The sequence below is a fragment of the Pezoporus wallicus genome, unplaced genomic scaffold (assembly GCF_028554395.1).
Source record: "Pezoporus wallicus isolate ANWC-B61680 ecotype Strahan unplaced genomic scaffold, APGP_CSIRO_Pwel_v1 contig_2574, whole genome shotgun sequence".
In the NCBI taxonomy this organism is placed as follows: Eukaryota; Metazoa; Chordata; class Aves; order Psittaciformes; family Psittacidae; genus Pezoporus; species Pezoporus wallicus.
In genome coordinates this window covers 477,221-496,602 of record NW_026643030.1, presented here as the reverse complement: position 1 = coordinate 496,602, position 19,382 = coordinate 477,221, and positions in this window count along the sequence as shown.

Here is a 19,382-nt window from a genome sequence, read left to right as displayed (position 1 = left end):
ATTTGATATTTTGCTGCTCTGAGTTTAGATAAGTTTGAAGGTCTGACTTGAATTTGAATAAAAGGAAAGAAAGATTTGTGTGAAATTTATTTTCAGCAAACCTAGTTTTAGGATTTTCCTTCTTGTAGACCATTCTGCTTTCAGGATAACTTAGCTCTAATTTGAAGAGGGAAAAAAAAAAAAAAATATCCTAAGGGGATTTAAAAGCATAAAAATTCAGTTTGACTCAGGTGTCTCCTGCTCTTGCCCCCCTCAGACAAGATACTATTGTAATTAACAACCAATCACGCAAACACTTTCTGGTTTAATTCTGGAACTGACGATCTAATTATTCTATACTATAAAATACATAAGGGATATTAAGTCTGTGATAATGACTACACAGTGTAATTTCACTCACTACAGAGGGGATCACAGCACGGAGGGCTTATACACCCTGCCAAATTAGAGGGCTGTTTGCCAAATACTGCAGCAGGTGCATTGTTTAGCACAGGGATTGCTTTCATGACTAAGCAATGCACAAAGATGATGACTTTTTGTGAAAAGCTGCTAACTTGCCCTAATGACTACTGCATAATGGAAATTTATCCACACCCTAAACTTCAGTAGACAACACATGGTAATAGATCTCCATATTGTAAAACATACAACATGCCTTACAGAGATTCTGTCAAAGTTCCTTTTTTTTTCCTATTTGCAATTAAATTAAAAAACAGTCGTATCATGTAGCATGTATCAGTATCTCAACATTAGAACTCTGAATGCTGTGAAAGCTGATTACTAATCTATCAGAAGTATAGCTATAAAACAGTGCATTATTTAAAGTACAAATGAAAAAAAAAAGTATTTTGGAGTTAGCAAAACACAAACTCGAAACTATATAAACAGTGCTACTGTCTAATTTCTAACCTCTGGAACAATCAGCTCAAAGTTGGACTAAAAATACTGTATTTATCACAGTACTAATGTTTACAGTGGGTATTATTCAAACAGTTCTTCAGCTTACACTGACATTTGCAAGAACAATTTTCCGTAACTTCCACATATTCCTTCAGGTCCTACAATGGCAGACAAACACTGTCTCCCAGTTACATGGTCTCTATTTTTCAATAAATGTTGGTTTTTTTCTTATACCTGTGCATAAATGTCTAACTCCTTGTTTCCCCACAGGGTTATGTTATCCAAACATGAAACTGGGTAAGCATAAAATAATTCTGTGTGGTAATGGAGAGTTAGAGATTATTTATTTTTTTTTCACAAAAGCAAGAATTAAGATTCTTACAGATAATAAACTGCTGGCATTTGTGTGCAGCTCAACTTCTAGAAGGACTTAATCTTGCAGTCTTTTCTGACTCTGATGCTGTCAAATATTTTTAGGCAGAATAGTAGGTGGAAGAAGAAATAAAAATGGGGAGTATCTTCCTCTTGGCTTGTGGCAATGACCTAAATGTTCTACAAGAACTGATTACTCCAGTTTGCTTCAATCACCACTGCTAAACTGTTAACCAGCACCTTGCCTATCAAGATGTATTTGCACATAGTAGTTGTAAAGACACCAAATTTCTTCTGACACATGCACACACACACACAAACACATTATACTAAGCTCAAATAAAGAAGAACAACTTTGGATTCTTATTGACTATCTGAATATTTGAAATCAGCAGATAGTATTTCATGACTTTTTAAACAAACATTGCTCGTTATTCAGTAAGAAGTATTATAACACTGTAAGAACATTACTTGATTTATTGACTTCCGTTATTTTTTTATTTATAAACTGACTTGTTTTTTTGTTGTCAACTTGAAAAAACAATGTTGATCCAAACATGCAAGATGGATGACTTTGTCCAGCCTGTTTAAATCTCATGAAACTTCAGCGTAACTATAAGCAACAGAAACTACTCCACAGAGTCTTATCAATATAAGCCAAAGTTGCTCAATGAAACCGTGTTGGTAGATAAAGCTAACCTTGTTAAAATTAAACCAACTGAAACCACCGAAGTAGGAATATAAACCACAGGAATAAAAATATTGTAGATGGATCAAAAAAACTAAACCAAAACCCACAGAACAAAACAACAACAAAAAACACACCACAGAACAAGTAGAAAAAATGTAAGACAGAAATAAACAATTACTTTAATCACAGAGTTATAAAAAAATGTCTTTCTGAAGTGTAAGAAATACAATTCTGACCATGAAAGAAAATTTATGACAGACAGAAAATATGTCTGTTTTCTCCCCGTGAAGTGTTCTGCATATTATCAAAGAAAGAAATAAAGACAGGATTTGTGCAGTACAACTAGACTACTCATCTCCTACTATCTTCTTTATACAATTTTTTTCTAACTGGGACACTCATGAGGTAAAAGAAGAGCCATTCACTATATAAATTGTACAGCTGCAATTTTAGCAGATGTCAGTAAAACTCTTGAGAAACTTTTTAATATAATTCTTAAGTTGACAAAAGTGGTAAAAGGTGGTAGATTGGTGAAATACATTCAAAAAACTCTTACAGAAAGCTTCCTTAAAGCTAATCACTTTTTACACGGCTCAGACATTTGTAAGCCATCTGTTAAGTGCAAGAGTAATAGCTTGCTTTTTCAGTTTGTAGCAGTAGTAACTCTAAGAGCCTAAATGCAAAAAAAACACAACCAAAAAAACCCACCAAAACATAGGGAAACCTCACAAAATGTTAAAACTAAATAAACTGCATAAAATATGAGTGCTTATAACATAGCAGTGTCCCTTGTGTTATACTAGACAACGTTTTAGCAGCAATCCTTTCATTCCATCATGTACTGAAGAAAATAGGCAAATGAAATATGAAATATATAATACCCTGACTTTTAACTGTTAAAACATATGCAGTTCATAAGATGAACCCAGCAGGAATAGCATACCTCAAAATATTTCTGCAGAAATTTGGGGAATGAGAATAAAGAATCCAAACTAAGTTTAGCAAACACATCATGTTCTTGCTCGAAGAGACAACAAGAAGTTAAATTATGATTGACTCTTCTGGGAATGCAAAACTAGGTTGGAGAGCAGTAAGCAAAAATAACTCTTCTACAGCTCAATTTCACATTTCCTCTCTCTTAGGAAGAAAAAATCAAAACAAACAAAAATGGGCACTGACTCAGTCTTGGCATGAGTATTTAAATCTCGGCAGTCCCTCATGCTTTGGGAACAGGACATACAGACTCTTCTAGTGACTCCCAGCAAAAGGATGTAAGTGGCTCTTCCACTTTCACATGTATATTCATCTTTAGAACAAGGACAAGAGATCTGATAACGGTACATAATACACATAACATTACAATCCTTATTTCATGACTGCACAGTGTGACTGCCTAACAGCTCTTCAATGGATTAGCCATAATTGGTTACATTTTGCTGTTAGGATAGGTAAAGAAAATTAATGCCTTCATTCTGTATAATAGAAAACATGTTCTCAGACTAAGTAGGACACCTGTAATGGCACAAAATCAGTCAAAAGAAACAGCAGTGTAATGCAGAGAGAGGAATTTCTTTGTGCTCCTCTGATAGCTGAAATCTCTTAGTGCTTTGTATTACAGCTTGCATGGTAATATTATTCCCCATTTTACAGATCTTGAATTCAGAGATGCATTTACCTGTCTGCATGAGAAAAGATCAGAAGCTATTTCCTCCTGTATGTCTCCAATTATCTGTTTGCATTTCAAGATTTCTGCAGTAAAATCTCTGGCTATTTCTGCCTCTTTTTCTCCAGCAGAATAATAGAGAAGGAAACTCAGAGATCTGAATCTTGTTAGGTGCCCTAACCTTTATGAGGGTTCTTTTAGAACTGGGCTGTTAAGGATCATTTTCAGGAGCAAAAATATGCGCTGTTATCCAAATGAATTAGCTCAGTTGTGGTAGTTCTCACTTGGTTGTAGTGAAACAAGATGACAAGGTTTCAAATGTGTTAACTTGTGTCATAAAAAGTGTTGAAGAGATTTTCAGTCCCCAATGAATAAAAAATCAACTCTTTTTGCCAATATTTTACATAAAATATGAACCTTAACAATAGAAAAATTCCCCATATATTAATAATTGTCTGAACAAGAAGTCACTGTTCAAATCTATACATGTTGATTAGTCCAAGAACATTTTCTGCAAATACCTGAAGTCCAGTCATTGGAATTATTCATAGATTTATATGTGAAAAGACCGGTAAAAAAATATATATAAATTAATTTTATATATATATATTTATGTATTATACAAAAAAATTAATGTAAGCTCACATCAGGCTGTAAAATCCTGTTTGCAAGGCTACATCTCCATTTCTCAACTTTAAAATAAATAAGCATATCCTAGAGTTATTTCAGAAAGTGAGGAGTGAAATACAACAGGTAATGAGGGGACAGTTTAAACCGTTGGAAGTAGTATCATAAACAGAAGCCATATATTCTTCTGATGGCTGCTTATGTAAGATCTCAGCATCAATAAAAAAACACAAAATCAGTATTAAGATTAGAGGTAACAGGCAAAACCTAAACTAATTATACTGAAAAGTGAAATAATAGCAAATAAATTACTAACCCAATTTCACTTGTTTCAGACCAAATAGCTTTGACTCTTTTCTCAAGAGAGATAATCTGGTACTTAGTTTTTATGACAATATATTTAGCAAACTGCTATTTTATATTTCATATTTCAGTTAATAGCTCATAGTTGTTTGCAAAAGAAAAGAACAAGTTATTGTCAAAGCTGCAAATACACACTAGAGTTTAGTAAAGAAGCCCTATCCAAAATCAGTAAATAAGGACTTTAATCTCAAATACACTTCTCATGCTACTACTCAATTCTCTCCTCAATGCATGACTGTAAGTCCCTGGCTTACTACTCATGGCAGCCCCATTCATTAGACAGTTAAGGGTCCTAATTTTTCACTATTCAGTTTTGAACAATCAGATTGGATAGAGAGCAATAAAGAAAGAGTATATATTTTGAGTAAACGGTAAGATAATACCCCAAACCAAAGAATGATTACCAGTGGACAGGCTTGCATTTTTTACCTGAAGAGGAAGTTTGATGAAATCTTATCTTGTACCTGTTTATTTTCCAAGAAGCATGCATCTTTGTTATCTTCAGCTCAGAACCAAGCCATAGTATTTTCTGGTACGAAATCTTTCAACCTCTGTCACCACTGTAGCTTCCTGTCACATTTCTGAGATCACACAAAGAAGGGGGGAGATAGCAAGAGGCTGTGGAGAGATTGGGGAAGAAGCATCCAGGACTGTACCAGGTTGCTCTCCTGGCCAGACGTACCACTTTGCTTGTATCCACCAAACAGACCACTGCAGAAATCTTCAGAACTATCTTTTAGTTCCACACCTAAGGAACTTGTAGTAAATTAATGCTGGAGGAATCTAACTTGCTGCTGCATTTGTTTGAAATAGGCATAGCATGGAAGTTATTGGGAGAACAGTATGAATGTGCAAGATTCCTTTCTTCATAAAATTGAGTAAAAGATTCTGAGGGAATGATAAGAAACTCTAAAGCCAGCAAAGTAATAGCTCTCTCAAGTGAAATACATCTTATTCTATAAGGTCACAAATGGCTATTAAACTACTTAAAAAGTACTGTTAGGGTAATTAAAGGCTAAATACCCAAGACAGCTACCCCTTCAACATGGGCAGCTTCATGTGTTAAAGAGAAGACCTGATATATGTATAGAATAAAATGAAAGACATATATATGTATAGAATAAAATGAAAGACATATATATGTATAGAATAAAATGAAAGACATAACATCCACAAACCTTTTCTTCCTGTCATCACCATAGTTATCTGATACAAATAATATAAAATCATGCTTTATTTTATATCACTATTATTAAACTTAATGGCTTTGCTTTTAATTACTTGGATAAGTAAGTCTTTTCAATTTTTTTTTTTTTTTTATGGTACTGACCATAGAAGGACAAATACCTTCTTCTAAAATAAAAATAATTGCCTGAGGTATCTTTCAAAGACATTTTGTGGTGCATTACAGTAAAGACAAAATGGAAATAATGTGATATATTTAAGTTCTGAACATATATAACTGAGTTAGAGATGTGAGTCGCAATTGAGGCAAACACAATTCCTGAGGCTGTATTTCAAAACAGGTATTTGAGGAGAATTACATGAATCTCAATACATGTATTTACGCTTCTGTTATTTTGCCAGTAAGTACAGGAAACAGTGCAGCACAGATGGGGCAACTTCCTTCCTTCTGATGCAACACTAAATAAGGAAATTCAGTCTACTGTTTGGTCTTAAATTCACTGGGAAACAGCCATCATAGACTTTAAATTGGCTATGTATTGTTAATATATTTTCACATGCACATAAAATAACCATCTTTTTCATAAATACAAATTTAAATGCTTCACATTCAACATTTTCATAAATGAAAATAAAAAAGGTGGTTTAAAAATTGTTTTCCCAAACTGAAGTCCAGTGAAACCAGCTGGTTTCTGTGCATTCAGACAGGATCATCCCCCTCATTTTTTAGCAGAGAATTCCTAATTAGACCAATGCATGATATAGGCAGTGATTTTTGTGTGTGTGTGTGCGATTTTACGAAGCAGTACAACCCAGCTATAGAACAAGTAAGAATTAGGCCAATCTTTATTTATAGGCATTTTTCTTTAGGAGTCTGCTTTTTACCCTTTCAGCACCTCCTTCACACCATTCCAATTTCAGCAAAACAACTAAAAAATCTGTGTTTTTTTTTCTCCAAGTTTATTTTATTTTATTCTTGTGACATTTGCAGCGTTCTCATCTCTTGGCATAATAAAACTAACAAGAAAGAAAGTTTCAACTTACAGGTACTATAATTTTAGCAAGAACAAGACAAAGCAGACTTGTTCTTATCAGTAGGTACTAAAATACACTTTTGTCTATGGCTGTATCTTTGTAAAACAGGTAGCAGCTTTTCATTTGACAGCTGGATAGCAATAAAGTCTAACAATTACATTCCAAACATGAATGCTCCTACCTCTGCATACTAATGTCTCTGAAATTTACCACTGGTATGTTGGCTAAACAGCGGATTATATTTTGTAAAGTTATTCACAGATCAGACTTATGTTTCTGTTCCATGGAAATAAATTCTGTTTGAGTTCATTGCCTTGGTGTAAAAAAAAAAAAACAAAAAAAAAAAAAATCCACAAAAAAATTCACAGAACTTTAAAAAAATTTTATCACAAAGTTGATAAATTTATATTACAAAAAAAAAAAAAAGGGGGGGGGTAAAAAGAAGACAAAGCCTATTTATGGATGGCATTCAAAAAGTTTTCTTTAGGGTTTACATCTGTTGTAGAAGCAATTTCAGCTATAAGTGATTTTCCCAGAACTACAAATCAATGCAGAAAACAACCTGTAAATTTTCATTAGAGTTCTATAAACAAATTCTAAACTTGGCCTCCTTCAAGGGAGAACAACACATTATGCTAAAAGTTTTCTCCTCGAGTTGTTCATTCTCAGAGGTACAGTTCTATAGTTTGTTTATCAAAAATCTAGATGGAAATATTCACATGCTACAAAGGTGGACCTGTGTTCTGCCAGTGCTGAGGAATTGATTTGACAGACACAAGGCCGAAACTATAAATATCACATATAAAGGATAAATAAAACCTGAAAAAAATTGCTCAGAGGCAATCAGGATATGCATTAACACGAATACATAAATTTCAAATGTTCTCCTCAAGGTCACAATAAAACTATTGTGGTTTATATACTAATGTGTTTTAAAACTCTACTGTGTTTCAAAAATGTAAAAAGAGAAATACTATAACTGTTCTATACAAACTCTCCAACAGAAACCTTTTTTTTATCATTTTTACTGCCTTGGCTGTAACATGTCTTTAGACTTCTTTCCTACCTTTAGGTAGGAAAAACATTTGACTGGATTATAATAATGCAAAAAAAAAGCCAATTTTCTCAAAACTAAACACAGCAACTGTTGTAAATTACGGTTCATTTTACCAGTCTGGAAGAAAAGAAAAAAAAGAAAAAGGGAAATGACAAGAATTCAGTGAAGAAAGAACACTGACATATTAAGCAAATTAGTCAGCTTCCCATTTGATAATTATTTGATGCTCTCTTGATTAACAGCTGCATGCTGATGTATGTTATTTTAGAACTTACTGTGAAGCTCATACACTCTTGGAAGACATTTCATAGCAAAGTTTACATGGCTTCAGCTATGTGTAATTTCACTTTTTTTTTTAACTTTGAAAACATTAAAAAAAGTTGATGTCAGGGGTTTACTTCATTTTAAGCATTTTAAAAATAAGGAGGAGCTTTTACATGTCACTAATAAAAGACACGTACTGAAAAAATATTTAGATAAACAGGGTATGTGATACCAGTAACTGCTACTGTCAGATCTTAAAGAAAATAGACACTAATTTCCTTAGGCTACTTCAACATTTCAAAACCTTATATGCCAATGAACAGACATCCAGAAATTAGAAAATAACTGTGTCAAAAAAATTACCAAAATTTGCTAATGCAATCTCCCTATTCCTTGTGAAAATAAAACATTAATTTCTTCAAAATTTCACTGAAGAAAGATTCCTACAGACATTTTTGGGATCCTCTACTGCTTATATTTTGTGCCTGGACATTCATGATGTGGAGAAGGTGGATGAGAACAATTTGAAGTTACCTTGAAAAAAACTCTCAGACTGTACAGACTGTATTTTGGGTTCATGCAGTTTCTTTGGGGCAAGCCTGACGGATTCTCTCAGAGCAAGTCAGGCATGCAAGAATTCGCCTTGGCATACAGAGTTTACTGCTGCAGATCAGATTATAGCTTTTAAAGGATCAAATGCTGTCAGATGGCATAGATGAAGATTTCATCAAAGACAGTTGTTCAGGAAATACTGATAGAGGCAGGGTGATTTGAAATTTCAAAGATGCACACTAACTACGATGCTCTAGTGGCGCAGAATGCAACATAACTGTACCATCAGAAAGCATTTCTTCCTCAGGGTTTTCACTACTTTGATTCACATGGAATATCAATGGATAAACCGGGTCCTGTCACCCTGTACAGCAGCTCTGCCAGTGCAGGCAGTGAATTTCTATAATCTGTTGTCATAGGAAGTTGTGTACCCAGATAGTCTCAGCTGGTTTAGAGATGGGAAATTTACAGACAAGGTCTGTAAATAGATGCTAAATAGACTAGGCAGAGCTATCCCTCTAACAACTCCAGAGAACTCCTGTGGCTGTTGTAACAGTACAAGATGTATGGCCTGCAAATACCAATGGGGCATTATCTGAGGAGCACCACCTTTTGCCATGGTCAGATATAGAGCTTGCTCAGATACACATAGTAGAACCTTTACTGAGTTTATATTATAAGCCCAAATATGTCCCAAAATTTGAAACCATTTTGATGATATCTCTTCCAACACTAGAAGACTCAGAGCAGATGGCAAGTAATATCAGAGTAAACTTTTGTACAAGGAAAGAATAAATATGGCAGGGAGGGCCTGCGGGAGGAAAGAATATGTAAAAATGCACTTGTAAAACTGAAGACATAACCATTCTTTTCTTTTTTCTTATTTGGGCTTGGGCTGACTCATCCAGATGATTAATTCTACCAACCATGTCACCACCTTGCATATGCTTGAAATTGTCTTTTCCTTTTAAGTTGTCCTGGCTTCCCTACCTTTTATTGTGATTAAGAGATCTAACAAATTGGTTTTGTATGGTTGTATGTAATGCATTGGTACATTTTTCTTTTGGACTAAATAAGTCCATTGGATGTCTTACTCCACCTACAGTTTCAGCTAGGTAAACTTACTTCCATTATACTAAAGTTTAGCACTGTCCTCTGAGATTATAAATGGCATTGTTGCAGCTTATGTTCAGAATTCAGTTCAGATGAAAGAATATAAAGATCAGCTCCCAAAGAGCTATGGACCCTGAACCACTGGTTTACAGGGAAGGAGAGAGCAAAAGGTCTGCGAAGACAACCCTTTTTGCCTTTATTCCTTTCGCTCATCATTCACAGAGGAAAAAAAATGATCAGGGATGAAGAGCTAAGCCAAAAACTGATTGCAAATTGCAAGCCTTTATAACTGCCACTGAAGCAAGTTCAAATGCTGATGTAAATGAATGCTGATGCTGTCTAATATTTCTATAAATGACATTGCTACCTCCCTTTGAAAATTGACTCTTTGGGCTAGATAGCAACATATATAACAAACACCCACATATGTACAGATCTTACTGTGGGATGTGAGCTTAGGGGCTGATATTTAACAGACTGATGTTCTTAGTGTTGCAGATAATTTCCATACACTATTTTTGTCTACTGGCCTTCCATTTAATTTTTTTTTAATTATTTTTTTTCTTCCTCACTGAATAAGGACAACCAGCAAATAGAGGTTTTTGTTTCCTGGTTGTTTTTGTCTATTGAAAACTATTGCAATAAAGTAATTTGTAATACTTTTCACACTTAAGGTTAATGAAATTAACATAAAGTGCACAAAATCACTTCATGTATGTCATAAGAATGGCATTTGAATAAAATACACATCCTGAAAAATCCAGTTTTATTCTAAATTATACTGTTCAGCTGTTGCCAAATTTAAATATCAGAAAATTAAAGAGAACAGAGATTGATATTTATTTGATGAACTTTTCCAATATAGGAAGAAGATTTCTTACCAGAACAAAGTTTTTATGCTCAGACATAACTAGCAAACATTAACAAGGTCAAAAATGTTTAATATTATGAGTATCTAATAAAACATCGTTGATTAGATTGTCACATGGACACAATTGAATATACTGGCTCAAATCAATGCCAGCATTTTTGCCAAAATTAATCAATTACACCATTTGTGACATTTCATAGGAATTAAATACCACAGCTCAGTGACTGTAAACTGCAGCTAAAAAGTAGGACACTGAGAAAAAATAGCTTTAAAGAGGGAGGAGAGAGATGAAGTTTCTTTAAGAGTGTTTCATGTAACATGTATTTCTCTTTCCTTACAATAGCTGAAAAGTAAATCTGGTGTAATCCCAACTGTATTTTAAACTTCACAAATTGACAACATTTAGTTTCAGCTACTCACAAGCCATACATATGGAGCAATCTTGGCTTTATATATTTTCATTGTGCTACCCTTTCATGACACTGTGCATTAAAATAACTGCAGCTGTCACAGGAAAATCAAGCTCCCTTATATCTTAAAAAAACATGTTCAGTGATAGATGAAAACCACAGTCAAGAGAATTCATATAGAAAACAATGAAGATTTTTTCTACTAACATGATTAACAGACTAAATCTTTTAATCAAGAAAAATGTTGTTTAAATGTTTGCCCTGTATTTTCATAAGGTGACCATTTTATTCTGCGGTCAGAATAAACAGATTTATTAGATGCTTACATCCTCTTTCTAATACAGATTTGTTCTCTACAATTTATTTCCAGGTATTTTAACAAGTGTGGCATCAAATGAATCAATTTAAGGCATTTGCACATTTTCAATGAGGAGATTTTCCTACTTTTAATAGATTTTGCCAACAGAAAAATATTGCAAATATTGAGTTTAAATGTTTTTATTTGCAGTGTGAAATCATGTTACTGGTAATTAAAATTTAAGTAATTATAAAACTCTCTTTACTATTCTCATCACTCTTTAATCACCATGCCTTGATTTGCTTAAAAAATTACTTTCATTCAGAAGTCTTCCACCTAAATAACTAATTTTTCAACCTTTCCACAATTTAGTTTTTCTGTTTTCCCCCATACTTTGTCATTATATTAATTCTTTCTGTTTTGACATAATTCTTTGTTATTTTAAATTAAATAAAAAAAAAAAATTAATCCCCACCTTCGTACAGAATTTGCAGGGCCCCTCTTTTCTGGTAAATTACTCTCATAGTGAGAAAGAGTTCTTTATTTCTGGCATTTTTCTTTTCATTTTAGCTTCTTCCCAACTTCATCTAGTAGCATGACTTTAAAAGTGTAGTAGCGTAACCTGTCTTGAACCACCCACAGGTTTCAATACATAGACCTTCCTAACACAATTTGTAGTTCTGTAGCATCTGAAACATTTTGACATATATTTGCCTTAGTCGATGAGGAATGGGTTAGAGACCAGTTGAGCAATCTGGACATCCATAAATCCATGGGTCCAGATGGGATGCACCCACGGGTGCTGAGGGAACTGGCGGAAGTCATTGCTAGACCACTCTCCATCATCTTTACCAAGTCTTGGGAAACGGGAGAGGTGCCTGAGGACTGGAGGAAAGCAAATGTCACTCCAGTCCTCAAAAAGGGCAAGAAGGAGGACCTGGGTAACTATAGACCGGTCAGCCTCACCTCCATCCCTGGGAAAGTGATGGAACACCTTATCCTTGGTGCCATCTTAAGGCATATCAAGGATAAGATTGTTATGAGGGGCAGTCAACATGGCTTCACCAGGGGGAAATCATGTTTGACCAATCTCTTAGCCTTTTATGAGGAAATAACACGGTGGATGGATGATGGCAGAGTGGTGGACGTGGTCTACCTTGACCTCAGCAAAGCATTTGACACAGTCTCCCACAGCATCCTCACGGCTAAAATGAGGAAGTGTGGACTGGATGATCAGGTAGTGAGGTGGACTGCGAACTGGCTGAAGGAGAGAAGCCAGAGAGTTGTAGTCTATTGGGCTGAGTCTAGTTGGAGGCCTGTAACTAGTGGAGTGCCTCAAGGGTCAGTACTGGGACCGGTATTATTTAATATATTCATCAACGATTTAGATGAGGGAATTGAGTGTACTATCAACAAGTTTGCTGATGACACTAAGCTGGGAGGAGTGGCTGACACGCCAGAAGGCTGTGCTGCCATCCAGCGAGACCTGGATAGGCTGGAGAGTTGGGCAGGGAGTAACTTGATGAAATATAACAAGGGAAAGTGTAGAGTCCTGCATCTGGGCAGGAACAACCCCAGGTTCCAGTATAGGTTGGGGAACGACCTGTTAGAGAGCAGTGTAGGGGAGAGGGACCTGGGGGTCCTAGTGGACGACAGGATGACCATGAGCCAACACTGTGCCCTTGTGGCTAAGAAGGCCAATGGCATCCTGGGGTGTATTAGAAGGGGGGTGGTTAGTAGGTCGAGAGAGGTCCTCCTTCCCCTCTACTCTGCCCTGGTGAGACCGCATCTGGAGTATTGTGTCCAGTTCTGGGCCCCTCAGTTCAAGAAGGACAGGGAGCTGCTGGAGAGAGTCCAGCGCAGGGCAACAAAGATGATTAAGGGAGTGGAACATCTCCCTTATGAGGAAAGACTGAGGGAGCTGGGTCTCTATAGTTTGGAGAAGAGGAGACTGAGGGGTGACCTTATCAGTGTCTATAAATATATAAAGGGGGAGTGTCACGAGGATGGAGCCAGGCTCTACTCAGTGGCAAACAATGATAGGACAAGGGGTAATGGGTACAAACTGGAACACAAGAGGTTCCACTTAAACTTGAGAAGAAACATCTTCTCAGTGAGGGTGACGGAACACTGGAACAGGCTGCCCAGGGAGGTTGTGGAGTCTCCTTCCCTGGAGACATTCAAAACCCGCCTGGACGCATTCCTGTGTAACATTATCTAGGTGTTCCTGCTCCAGCAGGGGGATTGGACTAGATGATCTTTCGAGGTCCCTTCCAGTCTCTAACATACTGTGATACTGTGATAGCCATTAAATCAACACTTGGGGGGGGAAGGGGGGGGGGGGATAATCCAGAAATATGTAATAGGTATCTTTATGCATTCTTACATTACTTTTTTGTTCCTGGCACTTGTTCTATTTCACTATTATATGATACAAATCCTCATACCCAGGACATTTTGAAAGGTATGTATTTCATGTCAACTTGCATTAGTGTTTGATAAAATGACTGATACAAACAAAAAAAACCCAGATAAATGAAGAATTTTTTAAAAAATATAATTTGTGGCAATAACTGTAATTTTTTTATTGGCACAGGAAAAGCAGAAGTAAACCTAAATCTGCAACCATCAAATACTGAAAAGAAAGTAACAACAGTTCTACAAAATCCACACTGAAAATTCAGAACATCAATTCTCATAAAGACTTCATTTATTTCAGTACTCTCTATACTGGAACTGCTAATAATCAAGTCCAGTAGGCAACAGAAAGATGTCACCAAAGTAGGTGAGTGGCTTCTTTAACAAAAAAATTCCACAGGAGTGTCTTCTGCAGTAAAGTAAGAAGTTCAGAGAACAGGGAACTCATAAATAACAGCTAGCAAATACTTGAAGATTTTTGACTGTATAGATGTGCAAATTAGAAAATAAAGACACTTTTGTAAGTCACAAGGGAGAATTGTAAGGATTAATGGATTAACCTCCCATCTGTAGCAAACAGTAGATGAAAGACATTAGTTTGATAAAAAAACAAACACAAGCATTCCCCTTCCCCCAAATCACACTAAATCAAGTTAATAGCACCTTAAAGTTTCCTGTCAAGTTTTTAATAAAACACACAAAATAATCTTGCAGATGGAATAACTGACGTGAAGCCAAGTAACCAACATTTAGCTATGTAAAACAGTCAAAGTGGCCATTTTGTGGTTACTTTTTCTTTCACTTATTTATAGTTAATTTTGTTGTATCTGGTTTTAATCCAGATAAAGGGACCATGACTATATTTTTGCCATTTACTTCTACCCCTTCTTCACCCCCAAGCCAAATCTAACAAAGAAACTTTAGTGCTTGACTGAAAATACAAGAATGCCATGTGGAAAAATAATAAGTTACTAACGAACTAATGTTAGCAAGACACTTCAGAAGAGACAAGCTCTAGAAGGCTGTTAAACATGTCCTCAGACTCATGTTACAGTTATGAATAGGCTTCCTACTTTTCCAAATGCTACTTAGGATTTGGAGGATTTCCTATCCTCATGGTTAAGCATACCATATTTTCTTAAATATTTCAAGTTGCATTTCCTATCCTCATGGTATGCTTAACCAAGAGGATAGGAGATGCAATGGGAAATATTTAACCAACAGAAATCTTCTCCATCTAAGAGAACATATTAAAATCAAAACTATATATTGTCTGAGTCTTTCTGTAGTATCTCCAAAACAATAGTAACCTCAACTATTGTATTCTTTCATTCTTTATACCATTTTCATTGCAAACATGCGACCATTAGCAAACTGCAACATTTAGAAAATTATGAAACCTGAGCTCACAAACATGACAAGAGCTAAATCGAAAACACGTAGAGATTAATTCTTTTGAGAGGAGCTCGTTAAAAGTATCACAAAACTAAATCCCCGGCGTAGAGATAGGATGATGGTGGACAAAACTCTCATTACAACACAACTCTCTGAGTGTCTCAAGCCAATAATGTTTATGACCCTTTGCCATCCATCACATTCTTTGCAATTCAATAACTATTATGTCAAGCTTTTTTTTTTCAGTTTAAATATTTTATCACTTGAGAGATATTTTATCACTACTGGGAGATGTGACTGAATGTACACTAAGATTTAAATCAGATTTTGCCTTATGAAATGTACAGTTTCATATTTTGAAGGTCACAGGGGTTGATGGTGAAAGACCTGTTACTTAGTTGAGAAGCTTATTTGCCACATACATTTTGGTGAGACCTAATGACAGAAGTGACAATATGTTCACTGAATTGCTTTGTATCATTGTTGAGAAATTATGAAACTACACAGCTACATTTGTAAATTCATTCAAGTTGGAAATAACCTTTAGTCTAGTATAAACACTTAAAAAAAACCCACAAAAAATGTATAAGCTTTAACGTTGACTCAATTGTTCAGTAGAAAATTCAGAGTAACGGAGGAATGAATCTGCAGAGAATGTCTCTCTCATGAATGATATAAAAAATTAAATTAAAACATAGAACATGGCAGGAAAACAAATGAATAGCTCAACATACATGCAATATGATCTATCAGTTTTAGAAGTTTCTTCAGGAAGTGAGATGGGCAACATTTAAACAGAGAAAATAGGAAATCACAGATAAGACAAAAACTGGATGAAAAGCTTTAGAAAGAATGAGTAAGCCTGCAAAGCAACTACTTTTCATGATACATCAGTTCCCTGTAATACATATTTCCATTGACGACTGTGTGGCCCATCAGTGAAGTTGACTAGAATGGCACTGCAGAATTTCATCTAGTCCTTCAATTCCCTGTGTTCAGCACACTACGTTCCCTCGTTACATACCTCACTGCCACAGAAAGAGGTTGTAAAACTCTACTATGAAGACAATCTTCCCTTTGCCAGTAAGAATTATGAAGAGTATTCTGCTGTTCAGGGAATTTGCTGACGACCTGCATAAGAGTGATAAGAAGCTACACTGGGGGAAAGGGAACAAAACTGGAAACTATTAATAAGAGCTAGCTAACAAAGAGTTAAAGAAAGCAAACCTTGAATAAACAGAAATGTGCAAATGAAGTAACTGAGAGAGGACACTATAAAAATAAAAAACAAAAATCATTGATATTTCTTTTGAATAATCTTCCAAATAAGTTGCCTTTATATCTCCAAGTCTAAGGCAGACCTTCTTTTTCTCATGGGACAGAAAGAATATTTTCAGTCATTCTTCTGTGGCAATTCTTCTCTGAATCATATTAGTAACACCTGTACATACAGTGTCAGAGTGATTAAGCCTGTGCCACTAACTCCTCTAGACCTAATTCAATAGAATATTTTTAAGATCCATTGCCCTACAAATGAACAGCTTCTTAATGCAATGTGTTTGACTACATAGTCATTCATTTCTATGAGATAATTACATAACCCAAATTACTGACAGTGTTCTTTGATTTACTGTACAGACATACAGAACCCAAATGGTTAATCTTCATTCTTAAATATTAATTTAATGCTACAGAAGTAGTCCAGAGACTTTCCTTAAGCAAGCTCTGAATCTTACTGGAGAAGGCACTTAAAAAATAATAATGGTCTTGCATGTACTGCAAGGTAAAAATGACCATGAAAGAGAATGAATGATGTTTCCTGACACCAATAATTCCACCTCCTGAGAATTTACTTGAACTTGCTGTGAAAATAACTATCTGATTTACAGTCAGAATGTCACAACATTTGCAAATTTCATTTTTATCTCCGTTCCTTTCCAACACATTGCAGATATCCTTGGACACATCAGAACACTCAATCGTTCCATTAGAGAACTATCTGGGATAGTTTTATGCAGCTGAGTGTTTATATGACTGTATTTTTATATAACATGATGCTAAATGTATTGAAAGAAAATGGATAACACACAAACATAAGGTCAAATGTCAAGTTCCTCAAACAAGCAATTAAGTTCATATTCTACTAATCATCTTTAGTATTTCACAGTACTATCATACGTGTTAAGATATTTATGTTATTAATTGCTGAATTTATATGCCTGATGTGATAAATATCCTTCTAATTTTCCTGGGTTTGGCTGCGTTAATTTTCTCCCTAGTAGCTTCTACGGTGCTGTGGTTTGGCTTTAGTCTGAGATCAATGTTGATTACACACCAATGTTTTAGTTATCACTAAGTGGTTCTTACCCTGATCAAGGACTTTTCAGTCTCTCATGCTCTGCCAGCGAGGAGGGGCACAAGAGGACAGAAGGAAGCAGAGACACGATATGTAAGCCAAACTAACTAGGCAAAGGGGTATTCCATAGCACAGCACAACATGCCCAGGATATAATCTGGGGGGAGTTACCCAGAAAGGACTGATTGCTGCTCAAGGTTGGGCTGGGTACTGGTTGGCTGGTGGTGAGCAATTGTATTGTGCATAACTTCTGTTGGTTCTTTTTTTTCTTTCCCCTTTTAGTTTTATATTCTCTCCCCTTCTTATTTCCCATATTAATAGTAGTATTAGCAGTAGTAGCATTATATTGTAATTTAGGTATATTTCCCCCTTTCAGTTTTATATATCTCTCCTTATTTTCATTATTATTATAATAATTATTACTATTGTTGTTGCTATCACATAGTAGTTTATTTTCAACATAAAAAGGACATGGAACCATTGGAACAAGTCCAGAGGAGGGCCACGAGGATGATAAGGGGACTGGAGAACCTCCCATATGAAGATAAGCCGAGAAAGTTGGGGCTGTTCAGCCTGGAGAAGAGAAGGCTGCATGGAGACCTCATAGCAGCCTTCCAGTATCTGAAGGGGGGCCTATAGAGATGCTGGGGATGGACTATTCATTAGGGACTGTAGTGACAGGACAAGGGGTAATGGGTTAAAACTTAAACAGGGGAAGACTAGATATAAGGAAGAAATTCTTTACTGTTACGGTGGTGAGGCACTGGAATTGCCACTGGAAGTGGCACTGGAAGGCACTGGAAGTGAGGCCCAAAAAAGTTGTGAATGCTCCATCCCTGTCGGTGTTCAAGGCCAGGCTGGACAGAGTCTTGGCTGGCATGGTTCAGTGGGAGGTGTCCTTGCTCATGGCAGGGGCGTTGGAACTTGATGATCTTCAGGTCCTTTCCAACCCCAACTATTCTATGATTCTATTTTAGTTATCAAACTGTTCTTATCTCAAACAGTGGGGTTTACATTGTTTCGACTCTCCTCCCCATCCTGCCTGGGGAGAGGGGAAGGCAGGGGTGAGCAAGCAGCTGCATGGTACTTAGTTACCAGCTGGGATTAAACCACACCACCAATCTGTGACAGTGGCAAGTATTTGTTTGAACTGAATATCAAATATTCATACCAAATGCCAGTATAAACCGTCAAATCTTTTATCATTTTCCCCAATCCTCTTTTTTAGTGCTAATCAGTAAGTATCCTATGTTCTACACTGAAGCAAAAAATTTTTCTTCAGTATGCAAAAGCCATCATTGAGATACAGATGGAATATATCCAATGTTGGCAAAATAACTGTTCCTAGGAAAATCAATTTTTGTACAGTGAATTAATTCCCCCCCAATTCTTGCTGATTGAAATGCCCCATCAATATCTTCCTTTAATGCCTCTTTGAACACATTCGCTTGGAATACTAGAAGATGTGTGCACGCATGTATGGAAAATCTCAATTTTAAACCTGCTTTCTGTAGGGGAATCCATGTGCCCTTACTCAAATAGTTTGGAGAAAAACAAATTCATACCAATGGATTTGTTTTTCAGGCAAAATTATAAAAGAGTTCAGCATTTCTGTATGTAAGGAGGAAATACACAAGCAGGCTGGTGAGAAAAGAACATCCTATTTTCCTATAAAATTTAGTATACGACCTAAATCAGCAGAATTATTAATTACAAATAATTTCACTGGTTGATACTAATTTTTAGGTTGAAATACATTAGGCTTACAACCACCATTCTAGGGCCCACTATGTCTGATGCTGGTGCAATAAT